General features: G+C 35.3%; 1 long non-coding RNA gene across 1 annotated transcript in view; it reads left to right on the plus strand.

Moving 5' to 3' along the window:
* Positions 1-14520, plus strand: part of LOC106876993 (uncharacterized) — a 42215-nt gene that overhangs the window by 21460 nt on the left and 6235 nt on the right. Inside the window, exon 5 of the long non-coding RNA XR_001410314.2 lies at positions 8156-8322. This is a non-coding gene — a long non-coding RNA (uncharacterized LOC106876993). The remainder of the gene's footprint in view (positions 1-8155; positions 8323-14520) is intronic.

Below are 14520 nucleotides of genomic sequence, written 5' to 3' on the forward strand. Positions count from 1 at the left end.
TGATTTGGATTGAGCATATCTATGATTGATGGCATGGCTTGTCTTGGTAAGAGGTTTGCTTCCCAACTACATGGTTCTGAGTTCAGTTCCACTGCATCGTTCTTTGGGCAAGTGCCTCCTACTATACCCTCGAGTTAACCAAAGACTTGTGAATAAACAGAAACTGAAAGTTGCATGTTGTATATAGATGTGTGCATGCATGTGTGAGTGATTGTCTCCCTACCACTGCTTGACAATCAGTGTTGATGTGTTTATGCCTTCATAACTTAGTGGTTTGGCAAAAAAGACTAAAAGTATAAGTACCAGGCTTAGAAAAAAAGTACTGGTGTCAATTTGTTTGGCAAAAATATTCTTCAAGGTGGTGGTTGAGTGTGGCTGCAGTCTAATGACTGAAGCAAGTAAAATATATATATCATCATCATCATCATCATTTAACATCTGCTTTCCAGGCTGACATTAATTGAATGGTTTGACTGAAAACTGGTATGCTGGGGAGCTGCATCAAGTTCTAATCTGATTTGGCAAGGTTTCTATAGCTGGATGCCATTCCTAATGCCAACCACTCCGAGAGTGTAGTGGGTGTTTTTTACATGCCACCAGTACAGTTGCCATTGACCTGACACTGGCATCAGACACAATTACAGTTTCACTTGGCTTAACAGGTCTACACAAGCATGGTATATTGCCAAAGGTCTTGGTTACCTGTCACTACTTTGAAGAGGCCCAACACTCAAATAGTACTTTTCATGTGCCACTGGCATGGGGGCCTGTCAGACGGCTCTGACATCATCCTCAACTACGATTTCACTTGGTTTGACAAGTCTTCACAAGCACAACATATTGCCCAACAAACAAAGGGTGCTTTTAATGGGCCAGTTGCACAACACTGGCATTGGCCATGACTATGATCTCACTTAGCTTGATGGGTCTTCTCAAGCACGGCATATTGCCAAAAGTCTCAGTCACTTGTCATTGTCTCTGTGAGGCCCAACATTCAAAGACTGTGCTTCACCACCTTGTCCCATATCTTCCTGGGTTTACCTCTTCCACAGATTCCTTCCCCTGGTAGAGTGTGACACTTCTTTACACAACTGTCCTCATCCATACGCATCACATGACCATACCAGCACAGTCATTTCTCTTGCACACCACATCAGATGCGTCTTATGTCCAACTTCTCTCTTGGGATGCTTACACTCTGTCATGCATGCACACTGACATTACACACCCAGCAAAGCATACTAGCTTCATTTCTTACAAGCCTATGTATGTCCTTGGTGGTCACAGCCCATGTTTCACTACTGTGTAGCATGGCTGTTTGCATACAGGCATCACACAGTCTACCTTTCACTCTGAGCAAGAGGCCTTTTGTTACCATCAGAGGTAGGAGCTCTCTGAACTTTGTCCAGCCTATTCTTATTCTAGCAGCTACGCTCTCGGAGCATCCACCTCTACCACTGACATGGTCATCTTGGTAACGGAAGCTATTGACTACTTCTAGTTTTCCTCCCTGGCATGTGATGGAATCTATTTTTTGTACATTTTTAGTGTTAATTGTACCTGTGAACCTTCCACACACAAAAACTGTCTTCCCTGTTAACCTTCCTCTGATATTGCTGCATTTCTTATGTGTCCATAGCTTACACTGGGTACATCTTATGGAGTTTCTACCTACACCTTTCCTACAGATTGAGCAGGACCATCTACCTGAAGGGATTTGTGATTTGTCTGCCTTCCAACTTACTATGACTTTGGTTTTTGCTAGACCTTACTTTCACACCAGAAACTTCTTCTCTAATTCTGGTAGTGATTCAGCTATAAGAACAAGGTCATCAGTGTAGAGGAGCTCCCTGAGGTAGCCTGTCTTGAATTCCTGTTATTGCCTGGAGGATTATGATGAACAAGAGTGAGGCTGAGGACTGATCGTTAGTGAACCCCTACTTGTACCTTGAATTCTTCACTATACTTGTTGCTAACCCTCACTTATTGTCCCTGTACATGGCTTGTACAGCTCTCACCAGCCACTAGTTTTCAACTATCCCTAGTTTTCGTATTGACCACCAGATAAGGGATCGGGGGACCCTGTCAAAAGCTTTCTCCCTGACAACAAAAGCCAAGTATAGAGGTTTATCTTTGACTAGTTATTTCTCCTGCAGCTGTCTTCCCAAAAATACATCAGTGGTACTTCTCTCTGGCACAAAACCAAACTGCATCTCATCTAAAGTAACTCTCTCCCTAACTAGTTGGGCTATGACCCTCCCCATTACTTTCATCACCTGATCCAACAATTTGATACCTTTGTAATTATTTCTCTCTTAGGTGTTTCACACACACACATACATACACACACGTACATGCACACACACACACATATACATATATATTGTCTAACATAACCTCTAAGAAGGCAAAATATGATTTGAGGGACATTTGGCTGCTATTTCTTGCAATTTCTTGCAAGTTCATTCATATGGTATAATGTTGTTTAGCCTCAGGGTAAGATGTGATTTGAGGGAGATGTAGTGGCTATTTCTAGTAAGTTCTTTTGAGTGGTATGTTGTTCTTGTTTAAATCAGGTCAACTATACTGAAACAAACCTAAGATAAAATACATTCCCACTATGACCTTCTTGTTTTTTATAGGTACCTTGGACTACAGTATTTAATGTGTCATTCACCTTTTTAAGACAGTGGCATGTAATTTGAGGGAGATTTGGTTGCTATTTTTGCAGGTCAAGTAGCCAAGAAAATATTCCTTCATGCAGAATATTTACATGGCTACAGGTTTGTAGAGTTGAATTGTATATTTTAACATTGTGATGTGATATAGATTAGCAGTTGTTGTTTAGCCTCAAGTTAACCCAGATTAAAGCATTTCAGCCATGATTATCTCATCTTATATTCAGGCAAAAAAGAATCTAAAACTATATTATCCAATATACCCACTTTTAAGATTGGTGAGTGTGATCCAAAAGATATTTGGCTGTTATTTCTAGCAGGTTAAGGGACTTATGAGGAGGATCCCTTATTAATTCATGATACAGATTAGTAATGTGGTATGGATTAATCCAGTAGTGTGGAATGGTACAAGTTGGTAGTACAGAAAAGTTTAATAGTGTAGTACAGTGTAGTTTAGTTGTGGGGCATACAAGTTTGTAGAGTGCTGTGGTGTAGTTTAGGAGTCTGGTGTCATGCAGTTTTGTAGTATGATGTGGCCTAGCTTAGTAGTATGGTGTGGTACATGTTGGTTGGCAGTGTGCCACAGTCTAGAGTAGAAGTGTTGTGTTCTATAGTTAAGTTATGTGGTATGATACAGTTTAGTGAGGTAGCGTGGTACATGGTTCCAAGGTTGCTAGGCCAAGAGGTAGGGTGGTAGTGGAGATGAACTCTTACTATTTAAAGAATATTCCTTGCAGTATGTGTCCGAAATAGCCTCTGGCTATCAAGTCCAACTCTTAGCTTTCTCATGTCGCTTAACATATAAGCCATGCGGAATTGTCTCTACTGATAGGAGAAGGAGTGTAGGTAAGTTCTGACACCTTCAAACCAGTGCTCCAGAGAAATGGAACTCATCAGCCTTGGAGGAAGTCTATCTAAGAGAAGGTAATCTGACTTTAAATCTCTGCTGTCTTATGGTTATGCCTACTTAAGGGGGAAAGGCTTCAGGAGTAAACCACAAGAGTAAATCTGGAGCCAGAGGCCCCAAGGCTGTTTGACAATGTACCCAACTCTGTTCTAGCAACTCCAGCAACCTCACTGTGCCAAGTCATACTGGTCTCTGTCCTTGTCTTGGACAGCACTGGTAGCACAGGAGAAAGGAACATACTGCATGGGCAACTGCTGATCTCACATAAAACCCTGCCCAGGCCTATCCCCTGGAGAGGACACTCTAGAGTCATCTGACCATGGTAGCAAAACAACGAAAGTAGTAGTCTACTGGTAGCACATAAGTTTATAGTTCAGTGTGGTACAGTTTAGTAGAAGTGGAATGTTTATAGTTTAGTAATGTGGTGTGATGTGATACATACAGGCTAGTATGTTGTGGTATACACTGGTTTGTAGTGTGGTTGGTTCAGACAAGTTTATAGTTTGTTATGGTGTATACAGATTTGTAATGTGGTATGGTACTATTTAGTAATATTGTGTGGTATATACAGTTTAGTAGTGCTGTGTGATATAGTTTAATGTGATGTGGTACATATAGGTTTATAGTATGTTGTGGTACAGACAGTTTATGGCATAATTTGGTACATTTTAGAAGTGTGGTGTGGTATATACAAGTTTGTAGTGTGTTATGATGGTTTGTAGTGTGTTATGATGGTTTGTAGTGTGTTATGATGGTTTATAGTATACTTAGTTAAGTGCTGTGTTATAATGTAAGAGTGTTAATACAGTTTGCTGGGTTGCTGTGTATATTGTAATATTATTGGTTTATTGAACGTTTTTAATAAAAGCATTTTCTAATAGTTTGAATATTAGTTTATGCTACAAGGCCATAACTTTCCCTAATACTTTAATATATTGCAATGTTGTCAAGTATAGGGTAGTATTCTGAACAGTTCTAATAATGACATATTTCAAATGAAGACAGCCACTGTATTAAAACAATATTGCTGTTTCTTCGGTTTCAAATTGTTTCATTCGTTACCATAGATACCAGGTTGACTGGCTACATAGAGTCAGGAACTTTTGTAAAACCACAAATGAATTGCTAGTACTTAAGAATCTATGAGGAGTGGTGGAACGTCCATCATCATCATCATCATCATCATCATCATCTTCATCATCATCATCATCATCATCATCATCATCATCATCATCATCATTGTCATTATTAAATGTCTGTTTTCCATGCTGACATGGGTTATGATAAGAAAATTGATAGGTGCTGGTGTGGCTGTGTGGTAAGAAACTTGCTTCCCAACCACATGGTTCTGGGTTCAGCTCAACTGTGTGGTACCCTGAGCAAGTGTCTTTTACTATAGCCTCAGGCCAACCAAAGCATTGTGAGTGGATTTGGTAGATGGAAACTGAAAAGAAGTCTGGCGTGTATATATATATATATATATACATAATTATATATTTGAACTATTTATTTGAACTTTTTATTGTGGTTTAGAGTCAAGATTTGGCTGCTATTTTCAGCATGGCGGTATCTCTTAGATACCCTAAATTATAATTTTAAATAATTGTTACCTTTGATGGTTTTTATTCCCATGCTGGCCACTTGATAAAATTGATATTTAAATATCGATCTTATCCTTATATATATATATATACATATATACATATAAATATGTATATATCTATGCATGCGTGTCTTTGTGTCTGTGTTTGTCCCCCACCACTGCTTGACAACCGGTGTTGGTGTATATGTGTATATATATATATATATATATATATCCCTGTGACTCAGCAGTTTGGCAAAAGATATCGATAGAATAAGTACCAGGCTTTAAAAAATTTAAGTACCGGGGTCAATTCATTCTACTAAAATTGTTCAAAGTGGTTCCCCAGCATGGCCACAGTCTGGTAATGACTGAAACAAGTAAAAGGTAAAAGATAAAAGATAAACTTAATTTTTCAAATTCATAAGTATGAAGTATATTAAATTACTGCTTTGATATTAAGGCTTTAATCTGTTGTTTTTATTTTCTTTTCCACATGGATTTTCGAGATCTTTATCAGTGGGTGGTTTCAAACTAAAATGCAAGCAAGTTTCACTCGCAGGTAAAGGCTTTCTGACCTATGAAATATTCTTCATCTCAGTGGCTGCTGTTGTTGTTGCTTAACCCTAGGTCAATTTTGTTTGAACAAACCTACGACCAGAAGCATTCCATTTGTGACAACTCTGTCTTTATTCAAACAAACATGGTATATTTAGAGCAACAATATTGTCATTCCATTATGAGATGCTTGAGGATGATTAGAGAGAAATTTGGTTGCTAGTTTTAACATGTTGAATAACAGTATTTAGACATTTTCGTTGATTTGATGCAGTTTTTAGTTGTGCTAATATTCATATTGTTGTAATTAAGGATGATGGATTGGAAAAATTGTTAGAGCATTGGATAAACTGCCTTGCAGTATTTGTTCCAGCTCTGTAAGTTTTGAGTTCAAATCCACCTGAGATTTACTTTGCCTTTCATTCATCCAGGGTTCATAAAATTAAGTACAAATAAAGTACTAGGGTTAAATGATCAACTTTTTCCTCACTACAAAATTTCTAATTTTGTGTCTACACGAGAAATTATTATTGTTGCTACTGCTGATTTTGTTGATGGTGCTGTTGTTATCGTTGTTTAGCCATAGGTCAATTCTGACTGGGTAGATACATGATCAAAAGCATTCCAGCCATAACTATCCTATTTTCTATTTCAGATACAGTGTATTTAGGACTACATAATCAGGTAGATGCATAGAGGCTATTTTTTTTTTTTTGATAATGTAAGTGGTAGTGTTTTTAGAATTATTAGTGTTGCTATTGTTGTTTAATAAACCTGGGTCAGCTTGACCATATCAAGCATTGAAGTAGCGAGTTAAATGGAGCATTCATTTAATACATTTAATTAGTTGCTGTAGGCATTCTATATTTCTTGTGGGTGGGTCATGCTGCTCTAATATTCAAGTCTTGAAACGTGTCAACATTTGGCTATGGTGAGCTTGTCAGAAAGCTATTTATTTATTTATTAGTCCACTTTGGAGAAAGAACTCTATCTATGACACTCTAAAACCAATGAGCTTGACAGTGAATTCTGATGAATTTTGAATCAAGAAGCTATCTTACTGGTTTATGTTTTATATTTGCTCTATATGTGAGTGTGAGTATGTGAATGTATATATGTGTATTTATTTGTGCATGTTTGTGTGCTGTGCATACATGTGTCAATCCTTTTCTGTCTGCAAATTTGTGCTATGTAGTTAAATAAATATTAGCCAAAAAATAATCTATATTTCATTGCCTGCACTACTAAATTGCTAATTATGTTTATTTTATTCAGGCTTAATCTAAGTTAATGTGTTATCATTTAGAATAACTTTGACATACTTATGTCCTACTTGTGTAATGATTGACAAATTTAACTAGGAGTTAAGGAGTTTTACAGATAATTAATTTAACAAATAGCACCTAATCACTGTTGAATGGCTATCAGCATAATTGGTATCTTGATGTTAAAAGATTTGCATCAACATTATGCAACTATATACTTTTGCAAAAATCTTCTACTCTAGTATGAAAAATGAAAATAATACAGTTAAAAAAAAAGATCAAAGAATATTAACAAAAAAGTTTTGGGGCCAAGGAGAGAGAGCATGTATTTGGTTGTTTGACTTGTTAGAAATAGTAACCAAATCTCTGTCAAATTACAGTTTGCTGTCTTAAAAACAGAAGGATATAATGAATAATGCAGTCCTAGATATGATTAAAAATAATCTGGTGACAACTGGAATACTTTTGACCTGGTGGACCAAGAAAAAACACAAGCTGGATATTGGTTGGAGAATAATATTTAATCTGTTCAGAAACTGAATAATGAGTGGTGAAAATGATTACCATTTTGGTAACTTTTACATACACTTTTGGCAGTAAAACACTCTTCATGTTGGTTTGGAATAAGGTGCCTCTGAGTAGCAATTTTGTTATTGATCAACTCCTTTCTCGCCAGAGGAATGTAAAGTGATACTCAATTTCATCATATTCAGTTCATTCTCCAAGAAGGAAAGGTTCTTTGTCATGAACTGTCTCAATTTTTCTTTTTAAACTGGTTTTAAAAGTCAAATTAGAATTTGTGAAAGGTAAAACATATTTTAATTGAAACAATGTTAGAAAGTTGTACATATCTTTATCAGAGGGAAAAGTAGCAAAACAAGATGAGGAGAAATGATATTCGGCTTAAAAAATAAAAACCAGAATAGTCAAAAACCTGTGGATTCCAGAAAAAAAAAAAAAAAAAAAAAAAAAAAAGAAATCCAGTGAAGTTTTGACTTGGCATGGTTTGAGTAATCATTAAAATTAGATAAATCATTAAAATGTCATGAGCAAAATGTCATCCAGAAGATCAAGTGAAGTTTTGATTCAACAAAATTTTTGCATCATAAATTTTATTTATGCAAGTAAAGAATTATCAATATTATCTCGTTTCCTTTTTTTATAGGGTCTTCAATTTGTGATTTTACTTTAGGCTGAAGGCCCAGAGACCCCTTGTGGAAGCTTAACTAAAAGTCTACCTGAATGGCAGCTTTTTGGCTAATGATAAATAACACCCATGCCAGCAAGGAAAACAAACGTTAAACAAAGATGATGATGAGTAATACACTACAGGTAGTCAAATCAACTATACCATTCTCTTTAAAAATCAGGCTTTGTACCTAAGAAACCATGAGTACTTTAAATTTTGAATGAATTTGAATTCCATTTTAAAAGTTTATTATTATTATTGTTAAGGTGGTAAACTGGCAGAATTGTTAGCATGCCGGGTGAAATGCTTAGCGGTATTTCACCCGTCACTACGTTCTGAGTTCAAATTCTGCCAAGGTTGACTTTGCCTTTCATCCTTTCAGGGTTGGTAAAATAACTGCCAGTGAAACACTGTGGTCGATGTAATCGACTAGTCCCCTCCCCCAAAATTTCAGGCCTTGTGCCTATTATAGAAAGGACCTCAGACAGACAATACACAATCTGCATGCAGTTCCAAGTAAAGCCGATTTTTGCTATTCACCTAGAGAGTAGGGTATTTCTAAAGTTTCCAGATGTTTCTTCAGGTTGAGTGGTATTGCATCCAATGTTCAAATGACATCATCATCGTCGTCGTCGTCAACATCATCATCATCATCATTATTATTATTAAGTATTGGGATCTAATAACTGCATAGTACTCAGTTGTTTTCCTTTTGTGTTATAAGAACAATTTCTGGTGGTTTCATTGTTATTATAGTCCATAAACATGGTAAGGTTCCAAAGTGTCCTAAATATGAATAGCATCTCAGAGATGATTTACAAACACTGCTTTGATGTTTTCAGAATTTTGGTGAGTTTGTTGCAGTAATCATGAAAGAAGGAATGATAGGGTATGATTTGAGGGAGATTTGGATGTTATTTCTAACAGAGCAAAAAACCACATAGACGATTCCTCATTGGTTCATGCAAACTATATGTTATTTTTCAGTTCAGGTCATCTAGGATCATTTCCAACTGACCTGTATAATCAAATGCATTTCAACTTTGACTGATTCATCTTTTTCAGCAGAGCTACTTTTATTTCTGTTGCCAAGACAGAAGGGTATGTTTTGAGATGGATTCAGATGTTGTTTCTAGTGAATCAAATAAATATGTAGAAGTTTGCTTGTTAGCTCATGACATTATTGTTGTTGTTCTGATCTAGCAAATCTATTATGAAAGACATTTTAGCCATCAGTATCCTATTTTATTTAAGATGCCTTTTATAAATAAGATATAGTTGTACTGAGACTGCATTATTCAATACTAACAGAAATACTTCCCACCTGAGGGTGGTATTTCTGCTAGTAATAATAATAATAATAATAATAATAATAATAATAATAATAATAATAATAATAATAATAATATTAATAATAATGCTAGCAATCCTTTCTCCTATAGACACAAAACCTGAAATTTGATGGGAAGGGGGTCTAGTTGATTACGCTGAGCCCAGTGCTCAACTGGTACCTATTTTATCAACCCTGAAAGGATGAAAGATAAAGACAACCTCAGCAGAATTTAAACTTAAGAAATATAATGATGGAAGAAATCCTGCAAAGCCTTTTGTCTCTTGTGCTAATGATTCTGCCAGCTCACTACCTTAATAATTCTTTCTATTATAGGAACAAGGTCTGAAATTTTGGATGAGTGTTTGACTGGTACTTCAGCATTCTGCCAGCTCACTGCCTTTCACTGCCTCAATAATAATCCCAGTTTTTAGTAATAACTGCCCAACAAAGTGTAACACATGGTAACTTACAGAGTGACAAGCAACATTATAAGATGTTCTTTCTTTTCATATAAGGTATTAGACTGTAATGTGAGGGAGATTTGGCTGCAGTTCCTAGCAGGTCAAACGACCCTGGCTAGTAAGCTACATGTTGAATATTAAGGTCAATGGCAATCAGTATAAAGCAAAAGATTCGCTTCCAAACACATGAAAGTATAATATCAATTTCCATTTGATGTCATTTTGCTTATGTTTACTAATATCTTTGGGAAATGCTTACATATCACAAACCCTTTTCTTCTCTAGTGCTCAGTCAAGTGGAACCATGGTAGAAATGATATCGGTTTTGGAACGTATCTATTTCAAGTTGTTTTTAGTAGGCCTATGATAATTTATTGATGAGTGCTAACGGTATTGATCCTTGAACTAACAAACAACTACATAAATCAATTTTTAAAGTGGAAACATTTGCATTTATATATATAAAAAATACACTAAAATAAATAAACTGGAATCAATGTAGATAAATGCAACAATGTAAATATTGTGCTGTCATTAGATTACATTGAGGTTGCATATTGATTCATGTGGAACAAATTTTAGATTCATTTCAAACAAATACAGGCAAACACAGATAATGAATGGGGAATAGATATCTAGAAACATTACTCCAATATTGGTTGCAGTTGTCAAATTGCTTAGTTTTAATTTATATTTAATTAGCTGAATTACCCGGCGTTGCCCAGGTTACTGCTGTTCTTATTCAAATTATTAAATAATAAATATGAAGATATTTTTTGATTCTCATAATTATTTCAAAATATCTGTATCTTTTAAAAAAACTATCCAAATTGTAATGATAATAGAATTTAGAACTGAAAATCTGTTAATCTTGAAGCACCTCAGGGTAAGCAAGATTCATTGTGTAATTTTTTGTTGGTGTCCAAATAAATAGATTGTTGCTGCTTCCAACTCACGAGTAACCAACATAGAGTTGGCCATGGGAGAAACATGTAGAGAGATGAAGTCCAACTACCTTGAGGGATTGACCCTGATGTTTGTTAATAGAAATACTAAAACTTAGTTTAACTGGAAACTAAAGTCTCTTAAATTCAAATGGAACATCTGTAGGGATGAGACGAAATTTTAGAATAAAGACATTTTCTTCTTTGTGGCTACCTGTTATGATTATTGTCAGTAGGACATGGGGCTTCATGAAAGTAACAATTAAGCGAGTTCCATTACACAGGCAAGGTGTGTCAAGATTCCTAAGCAACATAATGGGAGCATCCAGCTTTAGTGTCAAGTTATGCAGTGGCATCCCAGAGGGTTTAAGTGTGTTCAGAAATTCAACAGGATATTGAACAGCCTAATCTTACCAGTTTCAGTCAAACTGTCTAATCCATGCCAGCATTGAAAGTTGATGCTAATGATGATGATGATGATGATGATGATGATATATATATATATATATATATATATATTGGTGTCTTAGAAATCATGTCAAAGCTGATAGTAGAGCTTGATGCTGTCCTCAGGCATGATAGGCACCTGTCAAACTGTCCAACCCATGTCAACTTTGAAAATGGATATTAAATGATGATGATGATGATATATATTGCGCTTTTAATGGGGGTTTGTGACAAACTCAAGATCTGCTCTGGTACAAACTTTAGCTATATCACTGTAGTAGAGAACTCTCTAAATAATCACAAGTTCAGATCTTACTATGACAATTAATAGTGTACTGTGTTCCACATGTTCATTCTTTACTTTGTTTTAACAATAATTGCCAAGGCCATACTGGATCCCTGCATGTAATTCTGCTCCAGCTTCTTCAAATGCTGGAAGGTTTCCACTCCTAATTCACAGATTAGTGGATAACAAGAGGAAGAATTTCCAGCAGTAAAAATAAATGAATAAACAAAATAGAAAGGAATTACCCTCTTCCTAAGAAAGGTACCTCCTTTTACTAAGTAGTATGAAGAAATGGATGTAAAAGAACCCACTTACACATATACTTACACAAGCAAACATGCATTCACATGCATACAACATATACACATGCACATAATGCACACACATACATACACAACACCCATACACATACAGCACCCACACACTCGTACCATATACTATACACAAAAAATAGCTCATTAAGAGATATAGAAATTTCCTTGCTGGTTCATTTACCCCCTGAGATTCTGTTATGTGCCATCTACAACAACTGCTGAGAGATCTTTCTGAAAGGATAGTTTATAGGTATGTTGACAACACTTTTAAGTGATGGAGCTGAGATTTTGGAGAGAAGGTAGATATATTTTAATACTGTATCTAGTATAAATAAGGATGAGAGATGTGGGCAGAAGAGAATTAGAGAGAGGATGACAAAATGGTTGGAGCTTGACAAAATGTCTTCATTACAAGATAAACTGAACATTAAAATCTCAAACTGGAAACTGTGATATGGGTGTCCTCTGGTGTAAGAAGTAAATGAGTCATAAAAATTAATAGAAGTGAATCTAGGTAGATATATATAGATAAATAAATAGTGTGTGTGAGTGTGTGTGTAGGTGTATATGAGAGAGAATGTGTGTTAGAGATCTTGCTAGCTAGCTAGTTAGGTTGACACATGCTGTAGATTAATAGGTCTTAAATTTGAGTGTGGAGGGATTAGTTAATTAAAATGATCTAATATGATTGGTACTTATTTCATTAGTCCTGGAGGAATGAAAGGCAACACTGACCTTGGAAGGATTTGAACTCTAAGAGTAAAGAGCTGCAAATCATATGAAGAGAGAGAGAGGGGGGTAATGAATTAGATATAAAAATTTTTAGAGAGATACACAGACAGATAGGAAGACAGATATGTAGGTAAACTGATGTAAATTTTACTTTCTATGTTAGCATAATGTGGCTGAGGAGAAGGGAAAATGTGAAGAGGCATTATGTTTGAACAAATCTTTGATCGTCTTGTTCAATTTCTTTTCATATTTTCTGATAGAGGAGATAAGGCACACACCTCTATGATGGAGTATTACTTTATTGTTAGAAAGTTAAAGGGCAATAGAAACAAGATTAATGTGATTGAGTGTTTGAGAGATAATCTTAACTACTGGACATCAAAGAAATAGGTTTTGACAAATTATGTAGGAATGAATGAATAAAGAATTCTGTACATAATCATTGTTGATGTTTATTCTGTTGATTTCAAAGAATACCTTGGTGTAAATGTACCTGCTGCCATCCAGCTTCAGTTGATATTACAGTGATTAGTTAACAGGTAAACAGCTGGACAACAGAATGACTCTCTCAGTAATCTCTCTCAAAATATTCTAAACAGATGTGACCAGAAGTAGCTAGAGTATTAAGGTACAAGGAACTGCTACATTCCAGCTACCACTGAGAGAGTTGAAATACCAAATAGAAGTTTTTTTAGCTAAGTGAAAATTGGAGAAAGAAATGTTATCTTTCATAGTTTAAAGAACTTTATATTTCTGAGACTGGTTATTAGAACATGGGTTAAATAATCATAATTTTTGTGGTGTTGTTATATTACCCTCTGTAGCATATGATAGAGATGAAAAATTACTTGTGTTTAGCTTATGAATAATCGTTTATTCAATACCTCCTTAAACCAGTAATAGTGAAAAGTACTTCTTCATGTTTACAAAGAGGTGAAATGTACCACCCATCATATATATTGACTTCAAATTTTGGCACAAGGCCAGCAAGTCCTGGGAAGTAGGTAAGTCAATTACATTGATCCCAATACTCAGCTGGTACTTATTTCATCAATCCTGAGAGGATGAAAGGTAAAGTCAACCTCAGTGGAATTTGAACTCAGAACATAAAGACAGAGGAAATGCCACTAAGCATTTTGCCTGGTATGCTAATGATTCTGCCAGCTTGCTGCCTTGCCTACCATATATATTGACACCTAGGCACACAGGATTCTTGATAGTTAAGTGTGTTGGTCATGGACACAGCATGCTAGTCACTGGTAACAAGCCACACCAAGCAACATTCCAGAAACATCTCATTATAATAACCTTTTTACTCAGCCACAAATATGTCAAATTAGAAATATCTCATATAAGCCAGAAATTAGTTTTTATAAGTTTAATGTTAATATCAGCTACAAATTCGTCTATTATTTTCATTCATAATATTTATGATTTTTATATACTGATACTGGCAGTAACTTATTCCAAAGAATTTTGTCTCAATCATAGCAACATATATATATATATATATTATTTTGCTTAAAAGAGTTCCAACACTGTCTGTTTTTTATGTTTTATTTATATTCCTGCAGAACTAATGTGGGGTATAGAATATGGAATATACAATATATAATATGATATACAATATACAATATAAAATAAAATAAAATAAAAATGGATGGCACCATGAAAGAAAGTATTGAATGTAGATGAAATATTGAGTGTTCAATATAAAGGATCAAATATATAAATATATAAATATAAATATATATATATATATAAAGGAGACTCGAGTTTCAGGGCTATTTCCCTTCGTCATGGCCGGTATGACAGACTTTAACA

This window comes from Octopus bimaculoides, chromosome 3 (assembly GCF_001194135.2).
Source record: "Octopus bimaculoides isolate UCB-OBI-ISO-001 chromosome 3, ASM119413v2, whole genome shotgun sequence".
In the NCBI taxonomy this organism is placed as follows: Eukaryota; Metazoa; Mollusca; class Cephalopoda; order Octopoda; family Octopodidae; genus Octopus; species Octopus bimaculoides.